This window comes from Mustela nivalis (assembly GCF_964662115.1).
Source record: "Mustela nivalis genome assembly, chromosome: 7".
Classification (NCBI taxonomy): Eukaryota; Metazoa; Chordata; class Mammalia; order Carnivora; family Mustelidae; genus Mustela; species Mustela nivalis.
The window spans coordinates 96,081,980-96,108,118 of record NC_139026.1 but is presented as its reverse complement, the minus strand read 5'-3'; the positions used below and the strand labels follow the sequence as shown (position 1 = coordinate 96,108,118).

At 39.2% G+C, this 26,139-nt stretch overlaps 1 protein-coding gene across 47 annotated transcripts in view; it reads left to right on the top strand.

Moving 5' to 3' along the window:
* R3HDM2 (R3H domain containing 2) overlaps window positions 1-26,139 on the top strand; it is a 164,875-nt gene that overhangs the window by 31,368 nt on the left and 107,368 nt on the right. For 18 of the 47 annotated variants that reach the window (XM_082741900.1, XM_082741911.1, XM_082741898.1 and 15 more), the window contains one exon: window positions 15,546-15,606. The exons of 14 other annotated variants lie outside the window; for them this stretch is intronic. The gene's annotated coding sequence lies outside the window, so the exon portion shown is untranslated. Of the gene's footprint in view, window positions 1-15,540; window positions 15,607-26,139 lie in introns of all 47 variants that reach the window. 15 more of the 47 variants (XM_082741913.1, XM_082741899.1, XM_082741902.1 and 12 more) reach the window with 1 other exon arrangement.

Here is a 26,139-nt window from a genome sequence, read left to right as displayed (position 1 = left end):
AAAGACACAATGAGAGAGGGAACACAAGCAGGAGGAGCGGGACAGGGAGAACATGCTTCCTGCTGATCAGGGAGCCTGATGTGGGACTTGATCCCAAGACACTGGGATCAGGACCTGAGCCGAAGGCAGGCAGGCACTTAATGACTAAGCCACCCAGGAGCCTGAAGGTAGCTTTTTTTTTTTTTTAAACAATATTACAAGTTCATATTAATATTTCCAATTCAAAGTCAGAGCTATAGATTTTTTAATATAGCATCTTCAATCTTGACATTTTTTAAATTACAAAAGTAGTATGTACTCATTGTAAGAAATTTAAGTAATTCAGAAGTATATAAGGTAAAAGGTGAAGACTCTGACCTTCCCCCCAAATCACTAGTTAACCACTTAACACATTAATCCAAAGGCTTCATACTGGTAGCTTTTATTTTTATGTCAATTATAGTTACTTAGTTTAGGCAGCACTGAATATACAGTTAAAAATTAGGGGTCGAGGGGCGTCTGGGTGGCTCAGTGGGTTAAGCCGCTGCCTTCGGCTCAGGTCATGATCTCAGGGTCCTGGGATCAAGTCCCGCATTGGGCTCTCTGCTCAGCAGGGAGCCTGCTTCCTCCTCTCTCTCTCTCTCTCTCTGCCTGCCTCTCTGCCTACTTGTGATCTCTGTCTGTCAAATAAAATAAATAAAATATTAAAAAAAATAAAAATAAAAATTAGGGGTCAATATTTTTTGAGGCTAGCAGAATAAAAGATAAGATGTTATTCCTTCTGTGAAATGAAGATTTTTACATATTTTTATATTTACTTTTTTAAAAATATTTTATTTATTTATTTGACAGAGATCACAAGTAGGCAGAGAGGCAGTCAGAGAGAGAGAGAGGGGAAAGCAGGCTCCCTGCTGAGCAGAGAGCCCAATGTGGGGCTCGATCCCAGGACCCTGGGATCACGACCTGAGCCGAAGGCAGAGGTTTTAACCCACTGAGCCACCCAGGTGCCCCTATATTTACTTTTTAAATTGGTATTACACTTACATGGTTCGAAATTCTGAGGATAGAAAAAAGTGGAGTGAAGTTTTTTTCTTGTTCCTATAACCCAAACTGGTGAGTTCCTCTTTCCAGAGGCAACTAATATTACCAGTTTTTTACCTGTTTTTGTGCATTCTGTATCCTTTTTTAAAAAATTTAATTTAAAAAAAGTTTTAGGGGGTGCCTGGGTGGCTCAGCGGGTTAAAGCCTCTGCCTTCAGCTCAGGTCATGATCTCAGGGTCCTGGGATTGAGCCGTGCATTGCAGGGAGCCTGCTTCCTCCTCTCTCTCTGCCTGCCTCTCTGCCTGCTTGTGATCTCTGTCTGTCAAATAAAGAAATAGAATCTTTAAAAAAAATTGTTTTTAGATATTTTTGTTTATTTGAGAGAGAGAGAGAGAGAGCAGGAGCCAGGGGGAGGAGCAGAGGTAGAGAGAGAAGCAGACTCCCCACTGAGCAGGGAGCCCTATGCGGGGCTATCCCAGGACCCTGAGATCATGACCTGAGCCAAAGGCAGATGCTTAACGGACTGAGCCACCCAGGTGCCCTGCATCCCATGTTCTTATAAGCATAAAATATACTATATATGTAAATATATATATTTTGTTTCTCCCATTTTACAAAAATGGTTCTATGTCTTGCTTTTTTTACTTAGCAGTATAACTTATCAGAATTTCCTTATTCTTGAGTATGTCTAAAGAGTATTACAGGATATGTTTGTACTGCTTATTTTATAATTCTTCTATTTAAGAGAATTTTGATTTGTTTCCCCAGTCTTTGGCAGTTACAAAGAGTGCTACTTGAATATCCTTGTACATATGTCATTATCCATATTTGGAATAATAAACTGTTAAGGTAAATGTATACTTCTGCAATTTTTAAACATTGTGTAAAATTTCATTCTGAAAATGTAGGCATAAAAAATAAGAATGTAGGCAGTTTACTTTTTTTTTTTTTAAGAGGGGGCAAAGTTTATTTGTTTTTAAGATTTTATTTATTTATTTGACAGACGGAGATCACAAGTAGGGAGAGAGGCAGAGAGAGAGAGGGGTAAGCAGGTTCCCTGCTAAGCAGAGAACCCGATGAGGGGCTTGATTCCAGGACCCTGGGATCATGACCTGAGCCAAGGGCAGACACTTAACAACTGAGCCACCCGGGCGCCCCCAATTTGAAATTTTTTTATCCATGTGTATTTATAGTGGAGCACTTGGCATAGGCATCAAATTACATTTAGCCTTCTTTTAACACACCATTAATTGAGTGCCTATGAAAGAGTGTAGTCTTTGCTCTCCACTATATGCAAATATAGCAGGTTAACTTTAACCTAAGCTCTGAGGGCCTTGAAGGATGAGAGCGGTAGGGGAAATTCTAAATTAGCAAACTTTTTGGTGTCTGACCTCTCAATTCTTTGAAAAATTATTATAGACTCCAAAGAGCTTTTATTTATGTGGGTTATATTTGCCAGTGTTTACTGTATTGGATATCAAAACTAGGAAAATATTTAAATATTTATTAATTCATTAAAAAATAGTAAGTTCCTTACATATTAGTATATATAAAACACGTTTTTTAAATGAAAGAAAACCCCCTTTTTTTTTTTTAAGATTTTACCTATATATTTGACAGAGAGAGCACAAGTAGGAAGAGCAGTAGACAGAGGGAGAGGGAGAAGCAGGCTCCCAACTGAGCAGAGAGCCCAGTGTGGACGCTGGGATCATGACCCTAGTCAAAGGCAGATGCTTAACCAACTGAGCCACCCAGGTGCCCTGAAAAACTTTCTTTAAAAAAAAGATTAAAAAAAAAAAAAAGATTTTATTTATTTATTTGACAGACAGAAATCACAAGTACACAGAAAGGCAGGCAGAGAAAGAGGGAAGCAGACTCCCCGCTGAGCAAAGAGCCTGATTCAGGGCCTGATCCCAGGACCCTGGACCATGACCTGAGTCAAAGGCCGAGGCTCCAACCCACTGAGCCACCCAGACGCCCCAAAACAAAAGATTTTGTGAGAAGAACAGACATGGTTTTACATTTTTGCGAATCTGTTTAATGTCTGGCTTAATCGAAGACAGCTGCATTCTCATCTGCATCAGCATTCAGGGTGTTGCAGTGTGTCATTTTAAGTTGAAGTATTTGAAAAAGAAGTCTGGGCTCCAAGATACGTAGTTGGAAAATAGAGAAGTATTTTAATATCTTTGGGTAATTGGATATTCTTTGGTACTATACCCAAACTCAACATGTAGTAGTTCCCTTAAAGGCCAATTGCAGTGTAGAATCTGAAAGTATATTAATGAACTTTTGTATTAGTGACTTTTGTACTTAGTGAAAAAATAAAAAATTCATTTATTTTGTACATTGAATGGATCTTTTACCCACGTATGATTTTGAATTATCATGAATTTGTCAGTTGGAAAATACCGGTCACTGAGTTATGCAGATCTTCCAAATGTTTGACACAGTTCATTATACAAGTAAAAAAAATCACACCCATGAATATCGCTGTCATTCATCAGAAAGTCTTTTTTTTTAAAGATTTTATTTATTTATTTGAGAGAGAGCTAGAATAAGAGAGAGAAAGCATGAGAGAGGGGTGGTGTTAGGGAGAAGCAGACTTCCCACGAGCAGGGAGCCTGATGTGGAACTCGATCCCAGGATTCCAGGATCATGACCTGAGCTGAAGGGAGTGCTTAATCAACTAAGCCACCTTGGTGCCCTCATCAGAAAAGTCTTAAGTATTAAGAAGGTATCAAGCTCGCAGAAGATAAACTTTTTCAGAATTTTGATTTTAGCTGAAAAGCTTGAATTTTATCACTGACAACAAATGCTACCACTTATTTTCTTTGAAGGAACAGGCTCACTTTATTCATTTTGTGAAGAACATTGCTAGATAACCAAAGTTTGCCTGTCAGTTGCCTGCTCAGAAAGTAATAGTATCTCATGAAAAAATTGGCTAGTTTAGCTTGCAGCTCAGTTGCTTTTCCTTGAGACAGTTATTATTTTTTTCTTTACTTTTCTTTTTTTTTTAATTTTTTATTTTTTATAAACATATATTTTTATCCCCAGGGGTACAGGTCTGTGAATCGCCAGGTTTACACACTTCACAGCACTCACCAAAGCACATACCCTCCCCAATGTCCATGACCCCACCCTCCTTCTCCCACCCCCCTTCCCCCCAGCAACCCTCAGTTTGTTTTGTGAGATTAAGAGTCACTTATGGTTTGTCTCCCTCCCAATCCCATCTTGTTTCATTGATTCTTCTCCTACTCACTTAAGCCCCCATGTTGCATCACCACTTCCTCATATCAGGGAGATCATATGATAGTTGTCTTTCTCCGCTTGACTTACTTTGCTAAGCATGATACGCTCTAGTTCCATCCATGTTGTCGCAAATGGCAAGATTTCATTTCTTTTGATGGCTGCATAGTATTCCATTGTGCATATATACCACATCTTCTTGATCCATTCATCTCTTGATGGACATCTAGGTTCTTTCCATAGTTTGGCTGTTGTTGACATTGCTGCTATAAACATTCGGGAGCACATGCCCCTTTGGATCACTACGTTTGTATCTTTAGGGTAAATACCCAGTAGTGCAATTGCTGGGTCATAGGGCACTTCTATTTTCAACATTTTGAGGAACCTCCATGCTGTTTTCCAGAGTGGTTGCACCAGCTTGCATTCCCACCAACAGTGTAGGAGGGTTCCCCTTTCTCCACATCCTCGCCAGCATCTGTCATTTCCTGACTTGATTTTAGCCATTCTGACTGGTGTGAGGTGATATCTCATTGTGGTTTTGATTTGTATTTGCCTGATGCCGAGTGATATGGAGCACTTTTTCATGTGTCTGTTGGCCATCTGGATGTCTTCTTTGCAGAAATGTCTGTTCATGTCCTCTGCCCATTTCTTGATTAGATTATTTGTTCTTTGGGTGTTGAGTTTGCTAAGTTCTTTATAGATTTTGGACACTAGCCCTTTATCTGATATGTCGTTTGCAAATATCTTCTCCCATTCTGTCAGTTGTCTTTTGATTTTGTTAACTGTTTCCTTTGCTGTGCAAAAGCTTTTGATCTTGATGAAATCCCAATAGTTCATTTTTGCCCTTGCTTCCTTTGCCTTTGGCGATGTTCCTAGGAAGATGTTGCTGCGGCTGAGGTCGAAGAGGTTGCTGCCTGTGTTCTCCTCAAGGATTTTGATGGATTCCTTTCTCACATTGAGATCCTTCATCCATTTTGAGTCTATTTTTGTGTGTGGTGTAAGGAAATGGTCCAATTTCATTTTTCTGCATGTGGCTGTCCAATTTTCCCAACACCATTTATTGAAGAGGCTGTCTTTTTTCCATTGGACATTCTTTCCTGCTTTGTCGAAGATTAGTTGACCATAGAGTTGAGGGTCTATTTCTGGGCTCTCTATTCTGTTCCATTGATCTATGTGTCTGTTTTTGTGCCAGTACCATGCTGTCTTGATGATGACAGCTTTGTAATAGAGCTTGAAGTCCGGAATTGTGATGCCACCAACTTTGGCTTTCTTTTCAATATCCCTTTGGCTATTCGAGGTCTTTTCTGGTTCCATATAAATTTTAGAATTATTTGTTCCATTTCTTTGAAAAAGATGGATGGTACTTTGATAGGAATTGCATTAAATGTCTAGATTGCTTTAGGTAGCATAGACATTTTCACAATATTTATTCTTCCAATCCAGGAGCATGGAACATTTTTCCATTTCTTTGTGTCTTCCTCAGTTTCTTTCATGAGTACTTTATAGTTTTCTGAGTATAGATTCTGTGCCTCTTTGGTTAGGTTTATTCCTAGGTATCTTACGGTTTGGGGTGCAATTGTAAATGGATTGACTCCTTAATTTCTCTTTCTTCTGTCTTGTTGGTGTAGAGAAATGCAACTGATTTCTGTGCATTGATTTTATATCCTGACACTTTACTGAATTCCTGTACAAGTTCTAGCAGTTTTGGAGTGGAGTCTTTTGGGTTTTCCACATATAGTATCATATCATCTGCGAAGAGTGATAATTTGACTTCTTTGCCGATTTGGATGCCTTTAATTTCCTTTTGTTGTCTGATTGCTGATGCTAGGACTTCTAGTACTATGTTGAATAGCAGTGGTGATAATGGACATCCCTGCCGTGTTCCTGACCTTAGTGGAAAAGCTTTTTGTTTTTTCTCCATTGAGAATGATATTTGCTGTGGGTTTTTCATAGATGGCTTTGATGATATTGAGGTGTGTGCCCTCTATTCCTATACTTTGAGGAGTTTTGATCAGGAAGGGATGCTGTACTTTGTCAAATGCTTTTTCAACATCTTATTTTTTTTTTATTGATATGCTGCAGAACTGGTTTATACTTCCATTTTGCCATTCTGATTATTAAAAAGACATGTACTCAGGAGTGGAAAGCTAATAAAATTATTTTTACTGCTTTATTAAAGACACAAGTAAAATTTTTCTTTTTTCTTATTTGTTTATTTATTTGATAGAAAGAGAGCACACCAAGCAGGGGGAGCGGTAGAGGGAGAGGGAGAAGCAGGCTCTCCACTGAGCAGGGAACCTGATGCGGGACTCCATCTCAGGACTCTGGGATCATGACCTGAGCCAAAGGCAGATGCTTAATGACTGAGCCACCCAGGTGCCCCTGAAATTTTTCTTTTTTCTTTTTTTTTTATTATTTTATTTTTAAATATTTATTTATTTGACAGAGAAATCACAAATAGGCAGAGAGGCAGGCAGAGAGAGAGGAGGAAGCAGGCTCCCCACTGAGCAGAGAGCCCAACGCAGGCCTCGATCCCAGGATCCTAAGACCATGACCTAGCCAAAGGCAGAGGCTTAACCTACTGATCCACCAGGTGCCCTAAAATTTTTCTTTTTTAAACTGCAGGTGTGAGGTGGTGAAGAATATGATAGTTCTAGTACAGTTTGATACCCCTACCTTGATATATGCTAAGGCAGTGGCAGTTATACCTACCATTTCACCATGGTGAAAAAGGCAGTTAACCTCTTAGTGTTGTTATGAAAAATAAGATCTTGTTGTGAAACTGGTGGACCTCTTAGGCCTCCTGGGACCATACTTCGAGAACTGCTCTTCTAGGTAGAGCATGCATTACATAGCCAGAGATACTGAGGTGAGAAAAAACAGCTTTCAGGTCAACTGCAAGCATTTTGTTATGGAACTCAGGATATATGGAGAGAAAGAAAATAGGTAGTCAAGGGCCGGATCATAAAGGAACTTAAGTATCCTGCTAACAAGTGCTGAATTTATCGTAAAAGAAACGGAGAGTCTTTGAAGGATTTTAAGGAGGGGAGTGTGTGTATGGTAGGGGTGTGGGTGGATTATGCCCTCGTATTATTTAAAGATCACTTTACCATAGTGTGTCTTGTAGTAAGGAGACCAGTGGAAAATGATGAGGGTTTTTTTTTTTTTTTTTTAAGATTTTATTTATTTACTTAACAGACAGAGATCACAAGTAGGCAGAGAGGCAGGCACAGAGAGAGGAGGAAGCAGGCTCCCCGCTGAGCAGAGAGCCCTATGCGGGGCTCGATCCCAGGACCCTGGGATCATGACCTGAGCCGAAGGCAGAGGCTTTAACCCACTGAGCCACCCAGGCACCCCATTGATGAGGTTTTTAACTAAGGCGCTGTCTTGGTCATGGAACCACAGAAGGAGTTAGAATATTTCCTTCCTAAAGCAGAACTAAGCCTAGCAGCATCTCTTGGCTGGCTGGCTGTTCAGGTACACAACCAGCTGCATCCATCATCATGTCAGTTATAAGCTATCCCCTCAGATACTCTTGTATCCGAAGAATCAGTAATCTGACCTCTATTACCATAGATTAGTTTTAATCTGTTTCTGAATTTCATATTGATAGAATTATATAGTATATAAGCTTGTGTCTTTTTTGCTTTACATTGTCTTTGAATTTTATGAATGTAGTTGCATATAGCAGTGATTCTTTATCATTGCTAGATAATACACCATTTTCTGACTATATCATAAGTTTTCTATTGAGTCATTTATAGTTTGGGACTGTTATGAGTAATGCTGCTGTGAACACTTTGTGCATATCTTTTCATAGATGTAAGCACTCTGGTTATATGCCCAGGAATGGAATTGCTAGTTCATGGGGTATAAGTACTACCAGTTTTCCAAAGTGGTTATACTAATTTATTGTATGAGAGTTCTGGTTGTGTTGTGTCTTTGAGTATACTTAGTATTGTCATTCCTTTTAATTGTAGCTGTTGGGGATGTAGTGATGTCTTTTTGTGGCTTTAATTTGCATTTCCCTGATGACCACTGATTTGGAGTATCTTTATGTGCATATTGGCCTTTTAAGGATCCTCTTTTGTGGAGTGCTTTCAGCTCTTTGTTTTTTTTAAAGATTTTATTTATTTACTTGACAGACAGCAGAAGTAGGCAGAGAGGCAGGCAGAGAGAGAGGAGGAAGCAGGCACCCTGCCAAGCAGAGAGCCCAATGCGGGGCTCCATCCCAGGACCCTGGGACCACGACCTGAGCTGAAGGCAAAGGCTTTAACCCACTGAGCCACCCAGGTGTCCCTCAACTCTTTATTATTATTATTATTTTTTTTAAAGATTTTGTTCATTTATTTATTTATTTATTAAAAAAGGATTATTTATTTATTTGACAGAGAGAGAGAGAGATCACAAGCAGGCAGAGAGGCTGGCAGAGAGAGAGGAGGAAGCAGGCTCTCCGTTAAGCAGAGAGCCCGATGCGGGGCTCCATCTCAGAACCCTGAGATCATGACCCCAGCCGAAGGCAGCGGCTTATCCCACTGAGCCACCCAGGTGCCCCAAGATTTTGTTTATTTTTATGAGAGAGAGAATATATAAGCGGGGGTGGGGTGGGTGGGGAGCAGAGAGAGGGAGAAGCAGCAAGCTCCCTGCTGAGGAGAGAGCCCAGTATGGGGCTTGAACCTCAGACTCTGGGATCATGACCTGAGCCAAAGGCAGACACTCAACTGACTGAGCCACCCAGGGGCCCCAGTGCTTTCAGATCTTGTCCATTTAGAAAATTAAGTTGTCTTTTGCTTACTGATTTGTAGAAATTTTTTTTATATCTTATATATGAGTCCTTTGTGGGATGCATATATTTGTACATATCTTCTGCAGATGTTTATGTGTAGGATAGATGATGGAACAAATTTATTAATGAGTGTTTTGCTGGGATTCTGTGATATACATCTTATCTATAAAGAGTGATTATGTATATTATTATTTAGAGATTCTAGTTCCCTTACATGATAGCAATGCATATGGTGCTTTTGAGTGTGTCACTACTGATGTTTTGAATTAGACTCAGCTAATTGCAGGTGTTTCTGTTACCTATTTTTTTTTTTTTAATTTATTTATTTGACAGAGATCCCAAGTGGGCAGAGAGGAGGAAGCAGGCTCCCTGCCGAGCAGAGAGTTCGATGTGGGGCTCGATCCCAGGACCCTGGGATTATGACCTGAGCCAACGGCAGAGGCTTTAACCTGTTGAGCCACCCAGGCACCCCTTTCTGTTACCTATTGCTGTCGACCAAACCACTCCAAATCTTAGTGGCTTAAAACAACTATTTATTAGGGCACCTGGGTAGCTTAGTCGGTTAAGCGTCTGCCTTGGGTTCAGGTTGTGATCTCAAGGTCCTGGGATCGAGCCCCACACAGGGCTCCCTGCTTAGTGGGGATTCTGCTTCCCCCTCTCCCCCTGTCTTCCTCTCCCCCTGCTTGTGCTCTCTCTCTGTCAAATAAATAAAATCTTTAAAAAAATACCAAACAAAACCCCCAGATGTTTATTCGCTTATGATTAGGTGGGGTGGCAATTTGGACAGGGCTCATCTGGCTTGCCTCATTGCACATGGAATTTGCTGGTCTTACTCATGTGTTTGTGGTCATTTGGTAGGTTGTTGAGGGGCTGGTTGTACCTGGATAGCCTCACTCTGGCATTATCCATCATTAGGCTGGAGCTGTCATCCAGGGTGCCTTGGCCTCTCCTGCTGTCTGTCTTGGCTACCTTGAATGGTGACTAGGTCCCAAGAGAGCGAAAGTGGAAGTTGCAAGGTTTCTTAAGACTTGGGCTCAGAAATTAGTGTCATTCATGCCATATTCTGTCGGACAAAACAAGTCCCAAGGCCAGCTCAGATTTGAGGGTGAGGAAATGAACTCCACTTTTTGATGGCAATTGCTGCAAATAATTTGTGGGCGTGTTTGATCTACAGCATTGGGCCTCATTGTTCTTCCTTGTTCCTTTCTTTCTCTTTTTCTCTCTCTTCCTCCCTTCTTTCCATCACTCCTTTTATTTTTTTATTTTTTAAAGGTTTTATTTATTTATTTATTTGACAGATCACAAGTAGGCATAGAGGCAGGCAGAGAGAGAAGGAGAAGCAGGCTCCCCGCCAAGCAGAGAGCCAGATATGGGGCTCGATCCCAGGACCCTGAGATCATGACCTGAGCTGAAGGCAGAGGCTTAACCCACTAAGCCACCCAGGTGCCCCCATCACTCCTTTTATTTTTTTATTTTTTATTTTTTTTAAATTTTTTTTTTTTTTTTTTTTTTATTTATTTGACAGAGAGAGATCACAAGTAGGCAGAGAGGCAGGCAGAGAGAGAGAGGAGGAAGCAGGCTCCCCGCTGAGCAGAGAGCCCGATGTGGGACTCGATCCCAGGACCCTGAGATCATGACCCGAGCCGAAGACAGTGGCTTAACCCACTGAGCCACCCAGGCGCCCCCCCATCACTCCTTTTAAATGAAGTTTGTGGATTTTTTTTTATCATTGCCTGTATTTTTATCATTTGCCTGTAGTTTGTGTTAGAACAAAGCTTACTTAAAGGATGTCTTCTGTGATTACTTGGTGTGGCCAAGGACCAGACATTTTCAGGTCCTGACTGTGACTTTCTCAATTATCATAATAATAACCATTTGTTAATGATGAAGAGATTAGTTTCTTCCCTAGTGATTTTGATCTTTTTTTACATCCTTTTTAAAAAAATTGATGACCCGAATGTTAGCATTGGTCCTTTTATGAGCTCTATTCCCATCTCTTCCATGCCTTGTTAGCCATCTAGAGTTACTAATATGAGCCTGAATTGACAACTGTTTTTCCAAGGTCTCAGTGAAGTCTGGAAGGGAAAGTCTCTGCAGCAGGAGAAGGGGTCTGGACTGCAGTTGTTGTGAGGAGACAGTGTTTCTATATGTGAAATAAACAAGAATCTTGGGAGAGGTGCAGATGTCAGTGACCTGTCAGCCCATCAGGATGAATCAGCTGAAGTCCCTAGATGAGGTGACAGTGTCAGCACAATGAGCCTTTTACTCTGAATTTATTAGGCCTCTCATTAAGGTAGCTGTCATAGCTCTTATTTTAGAAAAAAAGTCAGAGTCATTGTTCAAGATTCACCTGACTTTAAACGTTATTTATTTTGGAGGGGGAAGGTCACTTTCAGTGTAGGAGTACTATTGGAAGTGACATGTGGCTGGTTTGCAGATTATAGCCATTTTGGTGTGCTCAAGTGTTAACAGTTTTTAGGATCTTTAAAACTTGTCTCCAGGTGGCTGGAGGCTATTTTTTCTGCTTTTCCTAGTAAGTTTAATTAATTGTCTTGGGTCCCAGACAAATAGATTTGTTAAGTATAGTTTCTGATTTATCTGTTTCCCAAACCTGTGATAATTTGGTGGGAATAGGAACTCTCGAGGTGGCATTTTATTGCAAAAGATGGATGTTGGCTGCTAAATGCAGCTGATTAGAAGGCTAAGGCTGATCTGTTTTCCTGGTGACAGGGTCATTACTAAGGCTTTACAGAACACACCACCAGTCAGATGGCTGAACTGAATCTTCCTGCTCTTGTGAGGTTATCTCCAAGGCATTTGGAGTGCTTCACAGAACTCTTTATCAACTGTGTTCTCTCACAGGCATTTGCACCTTTTGTCAGTTTAACCTGGTTGTTCTGGGTTGTGAGGCACTCCTTAGTACAGTGCTGGTAACCAGATCTTTGTCATTAGCTGTTGCCTGAGAACCGTGGGTTTGGGTCTCTCAGACCCAGAGAACATTGCTGCCAGATAAGGTTGCCGTCTTATTTTCTGAGTGCCTATTTTATCTTCAGAGAAAGAAGGGGAGCCTGAATACAAGGCAGTTTGTTACAATGAGCACAAGAACACAGGGTATGATGGCTAGGCCATCCTATTGGCTGTACAAATAAGTTTATTTTTTAATTTTAATTTTTAAAACATTTTTATAGTTATTTGAATTGAGAGAGAGAGTGAGAGAGATCATGAGCAGAAGGGGAGGGCAGAGTGTGAAACAGACTCCCTGCTGAACCAGGAGCCCAGTGTGGGACTCTGTTTCCAGGACTCCTGGGATCATGATCCAAGCCAAAGGCAGACACTTAAATGACTGAGACACCAGACACTTATACAAATAAGTTTAAAATTTCTTTTAAAAACTGAAGTTTACCTCAGAGGTAGTACTTAGCTTTGTAAATTAATCAGACAATTAGAAAACATTACAGTGTTTATGTGTCAGGCACTATTTCACATTTGAGGTACAGATAAGAATAAGACACAAGATTTCTTGAAGAACTTACATTTTCGTTTTAGAAGATAGGCTGTTTTCAAATAAATAAATAATTACAGATTATGAGTGAGTATGTGAGTGGTATGAAGAAGATAGATGTGGTGATATGACTGAGAGTAAGGGAGAGGGGTATAGTCAGATGGGATGGTCAGGAATACTTTTTTATAGTGGCGTGTGAACTTAAAGGGAGGCAGAACCAGCATTTCCTGATGGGAGAGGAGTGTTCTGGACAGAAGGAACAACAAATACTAAGGCCTCATTGGGAGTATGTGGTTTCTATTTTCAAGAATAGGCAGGGGCCAGATTTTGTAGGACTCCATAGACCTCACCTAGGATAATGGAGAACTATTGGTAGAAAGAAGCTGATTGATAAAGAAAGCTAAATGATCTGATTTACAGTTTTAAAAGATAACTCATACTTCTCTGGGGAAAACAGATAGCAGAGTACCCAGAAAGGAAGTAGAGAGATTAGTTAAGAGACTATTGCATTTTATGAAAAACCTGCGAACTATTTGGGGGTTATGGAGGATGGACGGCAGAAAGGAATTGAACTTCTTTCAGAAAGTATTCCACTTTTAATTTTGGTAAAATTACTAATAGGGCAAGAAAACCATAACATCAAAAGCACTAATATGTGTTTTGAATTATGTTGCTCTTGATTCTCTAACTCCAAAATGGAGAGAGAACTCTTGGTATGGCAGGGCTCTCAACATGAACTCACTCTGCCCACTTAAAAATCAGGCACATCTGGGCATACCTTGAGGGCCTATGGGGAAAAGCAACTAGTAATTTCTTTGCAGAGGGGAGAATAAGGCATTTCCTGGGGGTGGGGGGATTACCATGCAGACAGTGTTTTAGGACAAGCTTGGTGGTGAAAAAGGGGAAGTGTGATTATCCTGGTCATGCTTCCCAAACCTAACCAAACTACCACACATCTCTAATGCCAGAACCCTAAGGTTCAGGGGCTATAAAGAAACCAGAGAGCTGGGCGCCTGGGTGGCTCAGTGGGTTAAGCCGCTGCCTTCGGCTCAGGTCATGATCCCAGGGTCCTGGGATCGAGTCCCGCATCGGGCTCTCTGCTCAGCAGGGAGCCTGCTTCCCTCTCTCTCTCTCTCTCTCTCTGCCTGCCTCTCCATCTACTTGTGATTTCTCTCTGTCAAATAAATAAATAAAATTAAAAAAAAAAAAAAGAAACCAGAGAGCTTTTTCATAGAAATATAGTATGATATTGGAAAGGCAGACTTTAGTGATGTGATACTCATGGGTAGAGTTGTAAAACAAAATGAAGAGTTAGGGATACTCTTCACTTCAGCATAGGACCTGGTGGGGCTTAGGTATTTTGAGGGTTTCAAGAACACAGATGGGCTTGGCATATGAAGGGTTCTAGTGGTAGCATTCAGCACTCAGAGTTTCTTTTGTGGATTAAGCAGTAGCCAGTTCTAAGAGTCCTGTAATAGCAACAACAACGACAACAATAATAATATTGTAGTCAGGGAGGGGAGATATTAAATTATGTGTTTGTAATATTTATTTCTACTCACAGAAGAAAATTCTGTCTCTGGCTTCTCTATATTCTTCTCATCTACTGAGAGAGATTACATGTCTGCTAGTTCAGTTTAAAGGATAATGGGTAGAAGACAGCTGAAGAGTTTCAAGGAGTAAGACTGGATGATTAACTTAGAAAGTGGACTGAGAACTGCTTAGAAGAGGGTATCATTAGAGGAGACATAGCCAGATGAGTAGAGTATTGTATTGTGAATTGAAAATAGGAATAGGTAGGGGCGCTTGGGTAGCTCAGTTGGTAGAACATGTGACTCTTTCTTTTTTTTAGAGATTTTATATATATATATATATTTTTAAAGATTTTATTTATTCCTTTGACAGAGACAGATCAGAAGTAGGCAGAGAGGAAGGCAGAGAGAGGAGGAAGCAGGCTCCCTGACAAGCAGAGAGTCCAATGCGGGACTCGATCCCAGGACCCTGAGATCATGACCTGAGCTGAAGGCAGAGGCTTTAACCCACTGAGCCACCCAGGCGCCCCAGAGATTTTATATGTTTTAGAGTGTGAATGCTAGCTGGGGAGGGACAGAGGGAGGAGAGGAGAGAATCTCAAGCAGACTACTCACTGACCCTGGAGCCCGATGCAGGGCTTGATCCCAGGACCCCAAAACCATGACTTGAGTGGAAACCAAGAGTCGGTTGCTCAACAGACTGAGACACCCAGGCTCCCCAGAGCATGTGACTCTTGATCTTGTAGTTGTAAGTTCAAGGCCTCATGTTGGGTGTAGAGTTTACTTAAAAACAGCAACAACAACAACAACAACAACAAAACAGAAAAAACTGTGCATTAAAGCAATGGATGTAAAAAAAAAAAAAGAGGGAATGGATAGAGGGTTCAGGGCAAGTATAGGGTTATGAGAAACATTGTGAACAAAAGGAATTGGGAAAAAAGATACAAAGAAGCTGCTGTGGAGGGGCTTGGTCAGTGTAGTGTCTGTTTTCCGCTCAGGTCATGATCTTGGGATCCTGGGACCAAGCCCCAGTTTGGACTCCCTGGTCGGCAGGGAGTCTGTTTCTCCTTCTCCCCACCCCTGCTCACTTGTGCACTCTGTCTCCCAGTGTCTCTTAAATAAATAAAATCTTAAAAAACCAAAAAAAGAAGCTGCTGTGGATTTTGGAATGGATATTTTTCTTTGGGAGTCTCCCTACATTAAGATTGTAATTGCTGGGCACCTGGGTGGCTCAGTGGGTTAAGCTGCTGCCTTCAGCTCAGGTCATGATCTCAGGGTCTTGGGATCGAGTCCCGCATCGGGCTCTCTGCTCGGCAGGGAGCCTGCTTCCCTCTCTCTCTCTGCCTGCCTCTCCATCTACTTGTGATTTCTCTCTGTCAAATAAATAAATAAAATCTTTAAAAAAAAAAAAAAAAGATTGTAATTGCTTTTAACTTTTTTTTTTTTTTTTTGAGGTTAGACTTGTTTCTTACGTGATGCCATTCCAGCACTGGACTCATGGAGGCTGAACATTTATTCAGGTAATAATAGGTAACATTTATAGAGCACTTTCTATGTGCTAGACAACAAACTAAGTGCTATACCTATATTCTCTTAATTGTCATGCAACCTCATGAAGTTGGAAGTGTTATTGTATCCGTTTAATAGATGAAGAAACTGAGACTAGAGTGTATCAAGACTGAGTTCACCTGAATTAGGAAATAAGAAAGACTACTGCTGTAGTCGAAGTGAGAGATGATGGTAGCTTGAATTAGATGATGTCATTCCTCACCTGTCATAAGTACATGAATATAAAGTGGTTTTAACTGAACTTCATCCTCATTTTCATAACTTTTCTCACTACTGAATACATCATACTTTTTGTTTGTCTTTGAAACAATGGACATACTTTTTGGTAAAGAAAAATCCAATTAGATTTTTCTTTAAAAATCCGATTAGATTAGTTAGAGTTTTAATTTTAAGGCTTTTCTAGCTTTTTAGAAAGATAATAAGTTTGAAATAGTTTAAATTTGAGTGAATATCTGTAAAAGGTAAATAGATATTTACCTTACAAAATAGATATTTACTTTATCTTACAAAAGGTTAATAGATACTAATGGGGGCATTCTTAAAAGATTATTAGTATGGATAATAGGAATCTTTTGTGTTGTTTTTGTCACACATGAAATACTGTTCACAGGTGTTTTAGCTTTAAGGAACCTTATTATAAGGGCTTCTTGTAGGAGCTTTCTTGGTATGTCTAAATGTTTATTTACAGATCATGCTAATGGTAGTACTTGCTGGAACTGAGAGGGTTTTTAGCAGTACTTGAAAATCAGTCAAAAATGAAGATTCAGGGGTGCCTGGGAGGCTCAGTGGGTTAAGCCGCTGCCTTCGGCTCAGGTCATGATCTCAGGGTCCTGGGATCGAGTCCCGCATCGGGCTCTCTGCTCAGCAGGGAGCCTGTTTCCTCCTCTCTCTCTCTGCCTACTTGTAATCTCTCTCTCTGTCAAATAAATAAATAAATAAAATCTTTAAAAAAAAAAAATGAAGATTCAGCATCTGATATTATAATGTTGGTTGATAGAAGTATTTGTAAATTTACAAAAATTCAAATTTGTATGCTTGCTGTGAGTGTTTCTCCATGTATAGTTTTGCCAGGAGTTGTTTATACACTCATCAAAGTAAAGTAAAACTGTTTTACCACTCCCTTAAGAGCTGTTGGGTGGTCAGCATGAATACATTGTCCTATTAGCCTTTTCCCCATCTTTTTCAAAATAAATCTTGAGTTGTAATTGACATACAGTAAGCTGTACATGTTAAAAATATACAGTTTGTTAAGTTTTGATTTATATGTTGTTCACCCATGAAACTGTTACCACAGTAAAGATCATGAAAATATCACCTTCACAAGTTTCCTTATCCCCATTTTTAATACTTCCCCTCAACTTCTGTGGTTTCTTGGCAACCACTGATGAACTTTCTGTCACTATAGAACAGTTTGCATTGTCTAGAATTTTATATAAATGGAATTGTAAAGTATATACTCTCACATATATTTATTTTTTTCTTTGGCTTTTTTTAAACTAAGCATAATTATTTTGAGATTCATCTATGTTGATGCATGTATCAGTAGTTCATGTTTATTATCGAGTAGCAATCCATTGTATAGCTATAACACAATTTGTTTATCCATTTGTGTTTTGATGATACACATTTGGGTTGTTTCCAGTTTTTGGCAGCTAAAAGTTATGCTGTAAACATTTGTGTATAAAACTTTGTATGGGCATATACTTTTTTCCTCCCTTAAGGAATTTCTTTTTTAAAAAATTGTGAAATTCATGTAACTTATAATTAACAATTTTAGTTTGTAGTTCAGTGGTATTTACTGTATTTATGATGTGCAACCACTAGCTCTCTCTAGTTTCAAAAGTTTTTCATCATCATGTGAACCATCTCATACTCGTTAAATAATCATGCCCCATTCCCCTGCTGCCCCCCCCCCCCCAATCACCTGGTGACCACTAATTTGCTTTCTATCTCTGTGGATTTGCCTCTTCTGGATATATCATCTAAAAAGGATCAGCATTTGTGTCTGGCTTCTTTCATTTAGCATAATAATTTTATTTATTTTTTTTTTTTTAAAGATTTTATTTATTTATTTGACAGAGATCACAAGTAGGCAGAGAGGCAGACAGAGAGAGAGGAGGAAGCAGGCTCCCTTCCGAGCAGAGAGCCCGATGCGGGACTCGATCCCAGGACCCCGAGATCATGACCTGAGCCAAAGGCAGCGGCTTAACCCACTGAGCCACCCAGGCGCCCTAGCATAATAATTTTAATATCCATACAAGTTGTAGCACGTATCAGTACTTTTATTCTGTTTTATGACCAAATAATATTCCATCATGTAGGTATATCACGTTTAGCTAATACATTCATCAGTTGGTAGACGTTTGGGTTGTTTCCACTTCTTGGGTACTATGAATAATGCTGCTGTGAACGTTTATTTATTTATAAGTTTTTGTGTGGATATATATTTTCTTTGGGGTATATATCTAGGAGTGTAATTACTGGATCATATGGTAACTCCGTTTAGCTTTTTGAAGAACTGTCAAACCGCTTCCAAGGTGGCTACATAATTTTGCATTCCCCCTAGCAATGTATGAGGGTCCCAGTTTGTCTATTCTTACTAAACTTATTGTGTGTCTTTTGATTCTAGCCATCCTTGTGGGTGTCAAGTAATATGATTTTGATTTGCACTTCCCTGACAACTAATGATCTTGAATTTGAGCTTCTTTTTCTGTACTTATTGGTCATTTGTATATTTTATTTAAAGAAATGTATATTTAAATCGTTTGTAGTATTTTTGGATAACTTGTCTTTTTTTTAATTGAGTTGTAAGAGTTCTTTTTTTTTTTTTTAAAGATTTTATTTATTTATTTGACAGAGAGAGATCATAAGTAGGCAGAGAGGCAGGCAGAGAGAGAGGAGGAAGCAGGTTCCCTGCTGAGCAGAGATCCCGATGCGGGACTCGATCCCAGGACCCTGAGATCATGACCTGAGCCGAATGCAGCGGCTTAACCCACTGAGCCACCCAGGCGCCCGAGTTGTAAGAGTTCTTTTGCCGATATTTTTTTCCTATTCTGAGTTGTCTTTTCACTCACTTGACAGTATTGTTTACAGACAAAAGTTCTAAATTTGATGAAGTCTGCTGATCTTTTTTTCTTTTGTTGCTTATGCTTTTAGTGTTATGTATAAGAAAGTTTTGCCTAACCAAAGGTCACGAAGATTTATTCCACTGTTTCATATTGAATTTTATAGCTTTAGCTCCATATTTATGTCTGTGATCTATTTTGAGTTAATTTTTTTGTATAATATGAGATATGGTTCCAACTTTATTCATTTATGTTTAGCTCTCCACTTGTCATAGCACCTTTTGTTGAGAAGACTGTCCTAGGCCTGATTGTCTTGACCTCCTTTTTTGAAAATTAGTTGACCATAAATGTAAAGGTTTATTTCTGGGCTTTCAGTTCTATTCCATTGCAGTACTGTTCTGATTACTATCACTTTGTGTGGTAGGTTGAAATTAGGAAATGTGAGTCCTCCAATTTTGTTTTTCTTTTTCAAGATTATGTTCTTTGGTGGCCTGGGTAGCTCATTTGGTAGCACATGGGACTCTTGATCTCTTAGTTTTGATTTGAGCCCCATGTTGGGTGTAGAGATTACTTTAAAAAAAAAAAAAAAGAGGGCTTCTGGGTGGCTTAGTCATTAAGTGTCTGCCTTTGGCTCAGGTCGTGATTCCAGGGTCCTAGAATCGAGTCCTGTATCAGGCTCCCTTCTCCGCAGGAAGCCTGCTTCTCCCTCTCCTGCTCCCCCTGCTTATATTCCCTCCCTCACTGTCTCTCTCTCTCTCTGTCAAATAAACAAAATCTAAATTTAAAAAAATTTTTTTTGTTGTTTATTTCAGGTCCCTTGCATTTCCATATGAATTTTAGGATCAGATTGTCATTGCCTTCAAAAAAGCCAGCAAGGATTTTCATAGGGATTACACTGAATCTGTAGGTCAATTTTGAGAGTGTTACCAGCTTAGCAATATTAAATCTTTCAGTCCATGAACATGGGACATCTTTCCCCTTATTTAATAATAAGTTCTTTAATTTCTATCAGCGATTATTTATAATTTTTAATATATAAGCTTTACAGGTTTTTAAATCCTATTCTAGGGGCGCCTGGGTGACTCAGTGGGTTAAAGCCTCTGCTTTTGTCTCAGGTCATGATCCCAGGGTCCTGGGATCAAGCCCCACATCGGGCTTCGCTCGGTAGGGAGCCTGCTTCCCTCTCTCTCTGCCTGCCTCTTTGCCTACTTGTGATCTCTGTCTGTCAAATAAATAAAATCTTTAAAAAAAAAATCCTATTCTATTATACTTCCTTGTTAAAATTATACCTAAGTATTGTATTATTTTTGTTACTACTGTAAATGGACTTTTTCCCTTAATTTCACATTTGGAATATTCATTACCTGTGTATAGAAATATAATCAATTTTTGTATGTTGACCTTGTATTTTGCAACCTTGCTGAACTTGTTTATTAGTTTTTAGTGGATTCCTTAGGAATTTCTATATATAAGATCATGTCATCTACAAATAGAAAAAAATATTGGGGGGTGCCTGGGTGGCTCAGTCATTGCATGTCTGCCTTCAGCTCACGTCATGACCCCAAGTCCTGGGTTCAAGTCCTGCATTGGGCTCCCTGCTTGGTGGGAAGCCTGCTTCTCCCTCTCCCACTCCCCCTACTTGTGTTCCCTCTCTTGCTGTGTCTCCTTCTATCAAATAAGTAAATAAAATCTTAAAATTTTTTTTGTTTGTTTTTGAAGATTGATTTATTTATTAGAGAGAGAGTGAGAGAGCGAGTGAGCAAGTGAGCATGAGTGGGGGGAGGGGCAGAGGGAGAGGAAGAGAGAATCCTCAAGCAGATTCCCTGCTGAACAAGGGGCCTAACTTGGGGCTGGATCCCAGGACCTTGAGATCATGACCTGAGCTGAAATCAAGGGTTGGCTACCCAACCAACTGAGCTATGCAGCTGCCTCTGCAAGTAGAAAAAAAGTTTTACTTCTCTTCCACACTGAATGCCTTTTCTTTCCTTTTATTGTCTCACTGCCCTAAGTTTTTTCCTTCTGTTCCTCAGACTGGATATTCTTTTCATTTGTTGTTTTAAAGTTTTTATTTATTTATTTAAGTAATCTCTACATCCAGTGTGCAGCTGGAACTTACAACCCCAAGATAAAGGGTTTGCTTGTTCTTCTGAGTGAGCCAGCCAGGTGCCTGCAGACTAGATATTCTTTTTTTTAAAGATTTTATTTATTTATTTGACAGAGATCATATTAGGCAGAAAGACAGGCAAAGAGAGGGAAGCAGACTCCCCACTGGGCAGAGAGCCTGATGCAGGGCTTGATCCCAGGACCCCGAGATCATGACCTGAGCCACCCAGGTGTCCCCAGACTGGATATTCTTAATTGACTTAACTTCAAGTTTGTTGGTTCTTTCTTCTGCCTGCTCATATCTTGTATCAAACCCCTCTATTTATGTTTTTCATTTTTGTTATTGTACTTTCCAAATCCAGAATTTTTATTTGGTTCCTTTTTGTAATTTCTATCTATTAATATTCTAATTCTGAAATGTTACACTTTTATTTTAATTGTTTAATCATAGTTTCCTTTTTTGATCTTATTTAAATTGGCTGATTTAAAGCCTAGTGTCTAGGATTCCTAACTGAGTTTCTGTTGATTGCCATTTTTCCAGCTATACATTCCACTTCATGGTAATGTTACAGTGTTTCATATGTAGTATAAGAACTTTACAATAGTATACTTCTTTTTCTCCCCTCCTGGCCATTGCCCTGTTCTGGGTATACACTTTACTTGTGTGTGTGTGTGTGTGTGTTTTGAAGATTTATTTATTTTATACACACATATATGTATATACACACATATACACATGCATTTATATACATATATATATAAATTACAGTATAAAATTATTGCTCTGAATAGTTTATAATTTTGAAAAATATTTAAATAATGAGTAAAAAAAGATTTTTATGATTACCCACATTGTAACCATTTTTGATGCTCTTCATTCATTTGTGCATATCCAGATTTCCATCTATTACCATATTTATTCATCCTGAAGGACTTGCACAGGTCTTCTGTTGGTGATTTTTAGCTTTTGTATGCATGAAAAAGTCTTTATTTTGCCTTCATTTTTGAAAGATATTTTCTGTGAGTATAGAATTTGTGGTTGACAGTGTTTTTCTTTCAGTCTTTTAAGATATGGAGTCTTCTGATTTGAATAGTTTCCATTGAGAATTCTGTTATTGTCTTCATCTTTGTTCCTCTATATGTAATATATCCTTCTTCCTGGCTGCTTTTAAATTTACTCTGTATTACTGTAATATTAGTGTTAGGTTGTTTGGTAATGGCGTGTCTAGGTTTGTTTTTTTCAGCTTGTTGGATCTTTGTATTTATAGTTTTATTATAATTTAGAAACCTGGAAATTATTATTTCTTTAAATATTTTTCCCCCATCTCTTCTTCAGAAATTCCAGTGACACCTATTAGGTAATTGGAATTTGTCCCGCACAGTTCATGGATGCTTTGTTCTTTTTATTTTAGTGGTTTTTATTTTTTTAAATTTCTGTGTTTTATTTTGGTTGACTTCTTTGCTGTGTTTTCATATTTTCTCACCCCATTTGTTCTGTTGCAGTTTTTAATCTTCTACTAGTCATACATAGTGTTTTTTTATCTCTACCATTTTGGAGATTTTTTTTACTTCTTCTCTGGTCATGCTTCCTTTAGATTTTTACACATACGGAATATAGTTGTAATAAATTTTTAAATGCTGGCTCTTTACTTATTTTATAAGCTGTCACTTCTAGTCATTTGTTTTAATTTTTCATTGTGAAATAAGTATAATTTATAGGAAGTTGCCCAAAAAATGTACAGCAATTTTCCATTCCATGTGCCTTTCACCCAATTTCTCCCAATTATGTCAGCTTGTGTAACTATAGTACCATGTAAAAACCAGGAAATTAATATTATTACAATCCATGGAGTCTATTCAGATTTGACAATTGTACATGTACTCCTTTCTGTGCATGGGTATATGTGTTGGGGGAGTTCTGTGGAATTTTAATGTATATCCACAGCCACCATCAAGATACAGAACAGTTCCATTCCCATAAGAATTCTTCCTGCTGCCCTTTAATAACAACATCCACCTACCTCCACCCCATTCATAAACCTATAACCATGGCTTTACCAGTCTGTTCTCCAGTTTTTTAATCTGCCATGTCATAATGTTAATTAAATGGAATCATACCATGTATAACCTATTGAGATTGACTTTTTCTCCCACTCAGCATAATTCCCTTGAGGTCCATCCAAATTACTGCACGTGTCAATAGTTTGTATCCTCTCATTGCTGAGTGTAGTCTGGTGTGGTTCTAATTTTGTTTACGCATTCACTTTTTTTTTTTTTAAAGATTTTATTTATTTATTCGACAGAGATTGATCACAGGTAGATAGAGAGGCAGGCAGAGAGAGAGAGGGAACCAGGCTCCCTGCTGAGCAGAGAGCCTGATGCGGGGCTCAATCCCAGGACCCTGAGATCATGACCTGAGCTGAAGGCAGCGGCTTAACCCACTGAGCCACCCAGGCGCCCCTACGCATTCACTTTTTGAGGGACTTCCCTGTTGGTTCCAGTTTTTGGCCATTGTGAATAAAGCTGCTATGAACATTTTCGTTCAGGTTTTTCTGTAAATGTAAGTTTTTAGTTGTATAGGATAAATGCCCAAGAGTAATTACATAAACCTGCCAAACTAGATAAAGTGGCTATACCATTTTTACATTACCATCACCTATATATGAGTGATCCATGTTTTCTGAATTCTTGTCAATACTTGGCATTGTCAGTATTTTTTATTTTATTTCATTCTTTTTATTTATTTATTTATTTGAGAGAGAGAGAGAGACAGAAAGGGAAAGTGCATGTGTGCACACGTGAGTGTCGGGGAAGGGCAGAGGGAAAGTCTTCAAGCAGACCCCTCCTGAGCATGGAGCCTGATGCAGGGCTTGATCTCATGACCCATGCCACCTATGAGAAAGATCATGACCTGAGCTGAAAGCAAGAGTCAGATGCTTAACAGACTGAGTTACCTAGGTGCACCAGTATTTTTTATTTTAGCCATTATGGTAGATATATAGAGATAATTTATCTGTTTTGCATTTCCCTAATGGCTAATGATTTTGAACGTTTGCTTATGTCTTTTGCCCATTTCCTTTTTTTTTTTTTTTAAGATTTTATTTATTTATTTGACAGAGAAAAACAGTGAGAGAGGGAACACAAGCAGGGAGAGTGGGAAAGGGTGAAGCAGGCTTTCTGCCAAACAGGGAGCCTGATGTGGGGCTTGATCCCAGGACTCTGGGATCATGTAACAACTGAGCTACCCAGACGTCCCTCTTTTGCCCATTGCCTAATGGTTTCTTTGAGTTTTGAGAGTTGCTTATATATCTAGGTACAATTCCTTTCTTAGATACGGTTTACAAATATTTTCCCCAGGAGTATACTCTCTTCTGTGAACTCTAGACTCTTTTGCTTTCTCAGATTTTCACTCCTGTGTTCTCCACTCAGGGAGCATGTTGGATTCGGCCTAGGTTTCTCCTGGACTTCTCCCTCTCACCTTTTTTTTTTTTTGACATTACTTGGAAGCAGTGTCTAGGCATTAAGCTTGGGTAATGTTAAGACTTACCTTATTTGTTTCCCATCTCTCAGGAATCCCTATTGGTTATTGCCTGATGTCCAATGTCTTAAAAACCATGGTTTTACCCATTTTGTCTGTTTTTTTAGTTGTTTCTGCCAGGAAGATAATATGATCTCTCTTACCTCATGTTAGTCAGAAATCAAATCTCCCTTGTCCCCTCCACTGCTGAAGTTTTCAATAACATTAGGAACAGCCATTGTTAATAACTACTGTCCAATAATTCCTTCCTGAATTGAGTTCTTTGTTGTTTTCTTTTTTTTAATAAAGATTTTATTTGTCAGAGAGAGAGCACACTCATGCACAAGCAGGGGGAGTGGCAGGCAGAGGGAGAAGCAGGCTCCCAGCTGATCAAGGAACCTGATGCTGGACTCGATCCCCCAGCACCCTGGAATCATGACCTGAGCCAAAGGCAGACGCTCAACCAACTGAGCCACCCAGTTGTCCTCTTCCTCCGGTTCTTAAACAGAAAAGGAGTGGGAATAGAGGCTAAATATAACTCAGACAAAAAGATACTTCTAATGTTGGGTGTCAGTTGAAGCCCAGCTACTTTCAAAAGTTTGCAAATCAATCAGATACAGGCTTAGAGCTAGAAATAGGTTAGCTACCATAGCACAAGATGATGGTGTGAAAAGATTTTAGTGACAGCTTGTGTGTGATAATATATCCTTTCTTGTTCAGTGTTCTCGGATGTAATGCTAGATTCTGGCTTTCATATGCCTTTTCTCTATTCTTATCCATATAGTCCTTTTATCAAAAGAATGGCTATATTTATAAAATCACATTTTTCTGTATTTAAAGGGTAGAGTTGACCATTTAAAGCACTTTCCAGCCTAAGTGCATCTTGCTAGGTAATTCTTTAATTTTTTTTTTATTAGTTTTGGAGCTTATATCAGCATTTATGATGATTTGATAAACATATGCTAGGATTTCTTAAAGATTATATTGCAAAACTGTAGTTGTCTATGTAAAAATTCAGAGAGATGGAGTATTGTATAGGACCATGTAGTTATCAAACACTTGAAGAAAATACTTCTTTGGAGTTATTTTGTGAAATTAGGACATATTTCAGTAATTGGGTGACTTTGAGCTCTGGGAATCTGGTAGAGCCACGTTTGGGATAGAGTGGCTCCTGCTTACGCCATTCTTAATCAGGAAAGATTTATTTCTATTTCCAGTCTATCACTTCTGCTGATGAACAAAGGGCATAGTTTGTTACATTAGTCAGCTATTTAAAAAAAATTTTTTAATTAAAAACAATGTTTTTAAAAGGTTTGGGGTATCTGGGTGGTTCACTTGGTTAAGCAACTGCCTTCAGCTCAGGTCATGATCCTGGAGTCCCAGGATGGAGTCCCATAACAGGCTCCCTGCTCAGCAGGGAGTCTGCTTCTTCCTCTGACTACCGCCCCCCATGCTCTCTCTCCCTCATTCTCTCTCGCTCTCAATAAATAAAATCTTTAAAAGATTTTTAAAAAAAGATTTTATTTATTTATTTGTCAGAGAGAGACAACAGTGAGAGAGGGAACAGAAGCAGGGTGAGTGGGAGAGGGAGCAACTCCCTGCTAAGCAGGGAGTCTGATTTGGGGCTCAATCTTGGGACCCTGGGATCATGACCTGAGCAGATGCTTAATGACTGAGACACCCAGGTGCCCCTAGTCAGCAAATTTTTCTTTTTAAGGTTTTATTTATTTATTTGACAGAAAGAGATCACAAGTGGGCAGAGAGCAGGCAGAGAGAGAAGCAGGCTCCCTCCTGAGCAG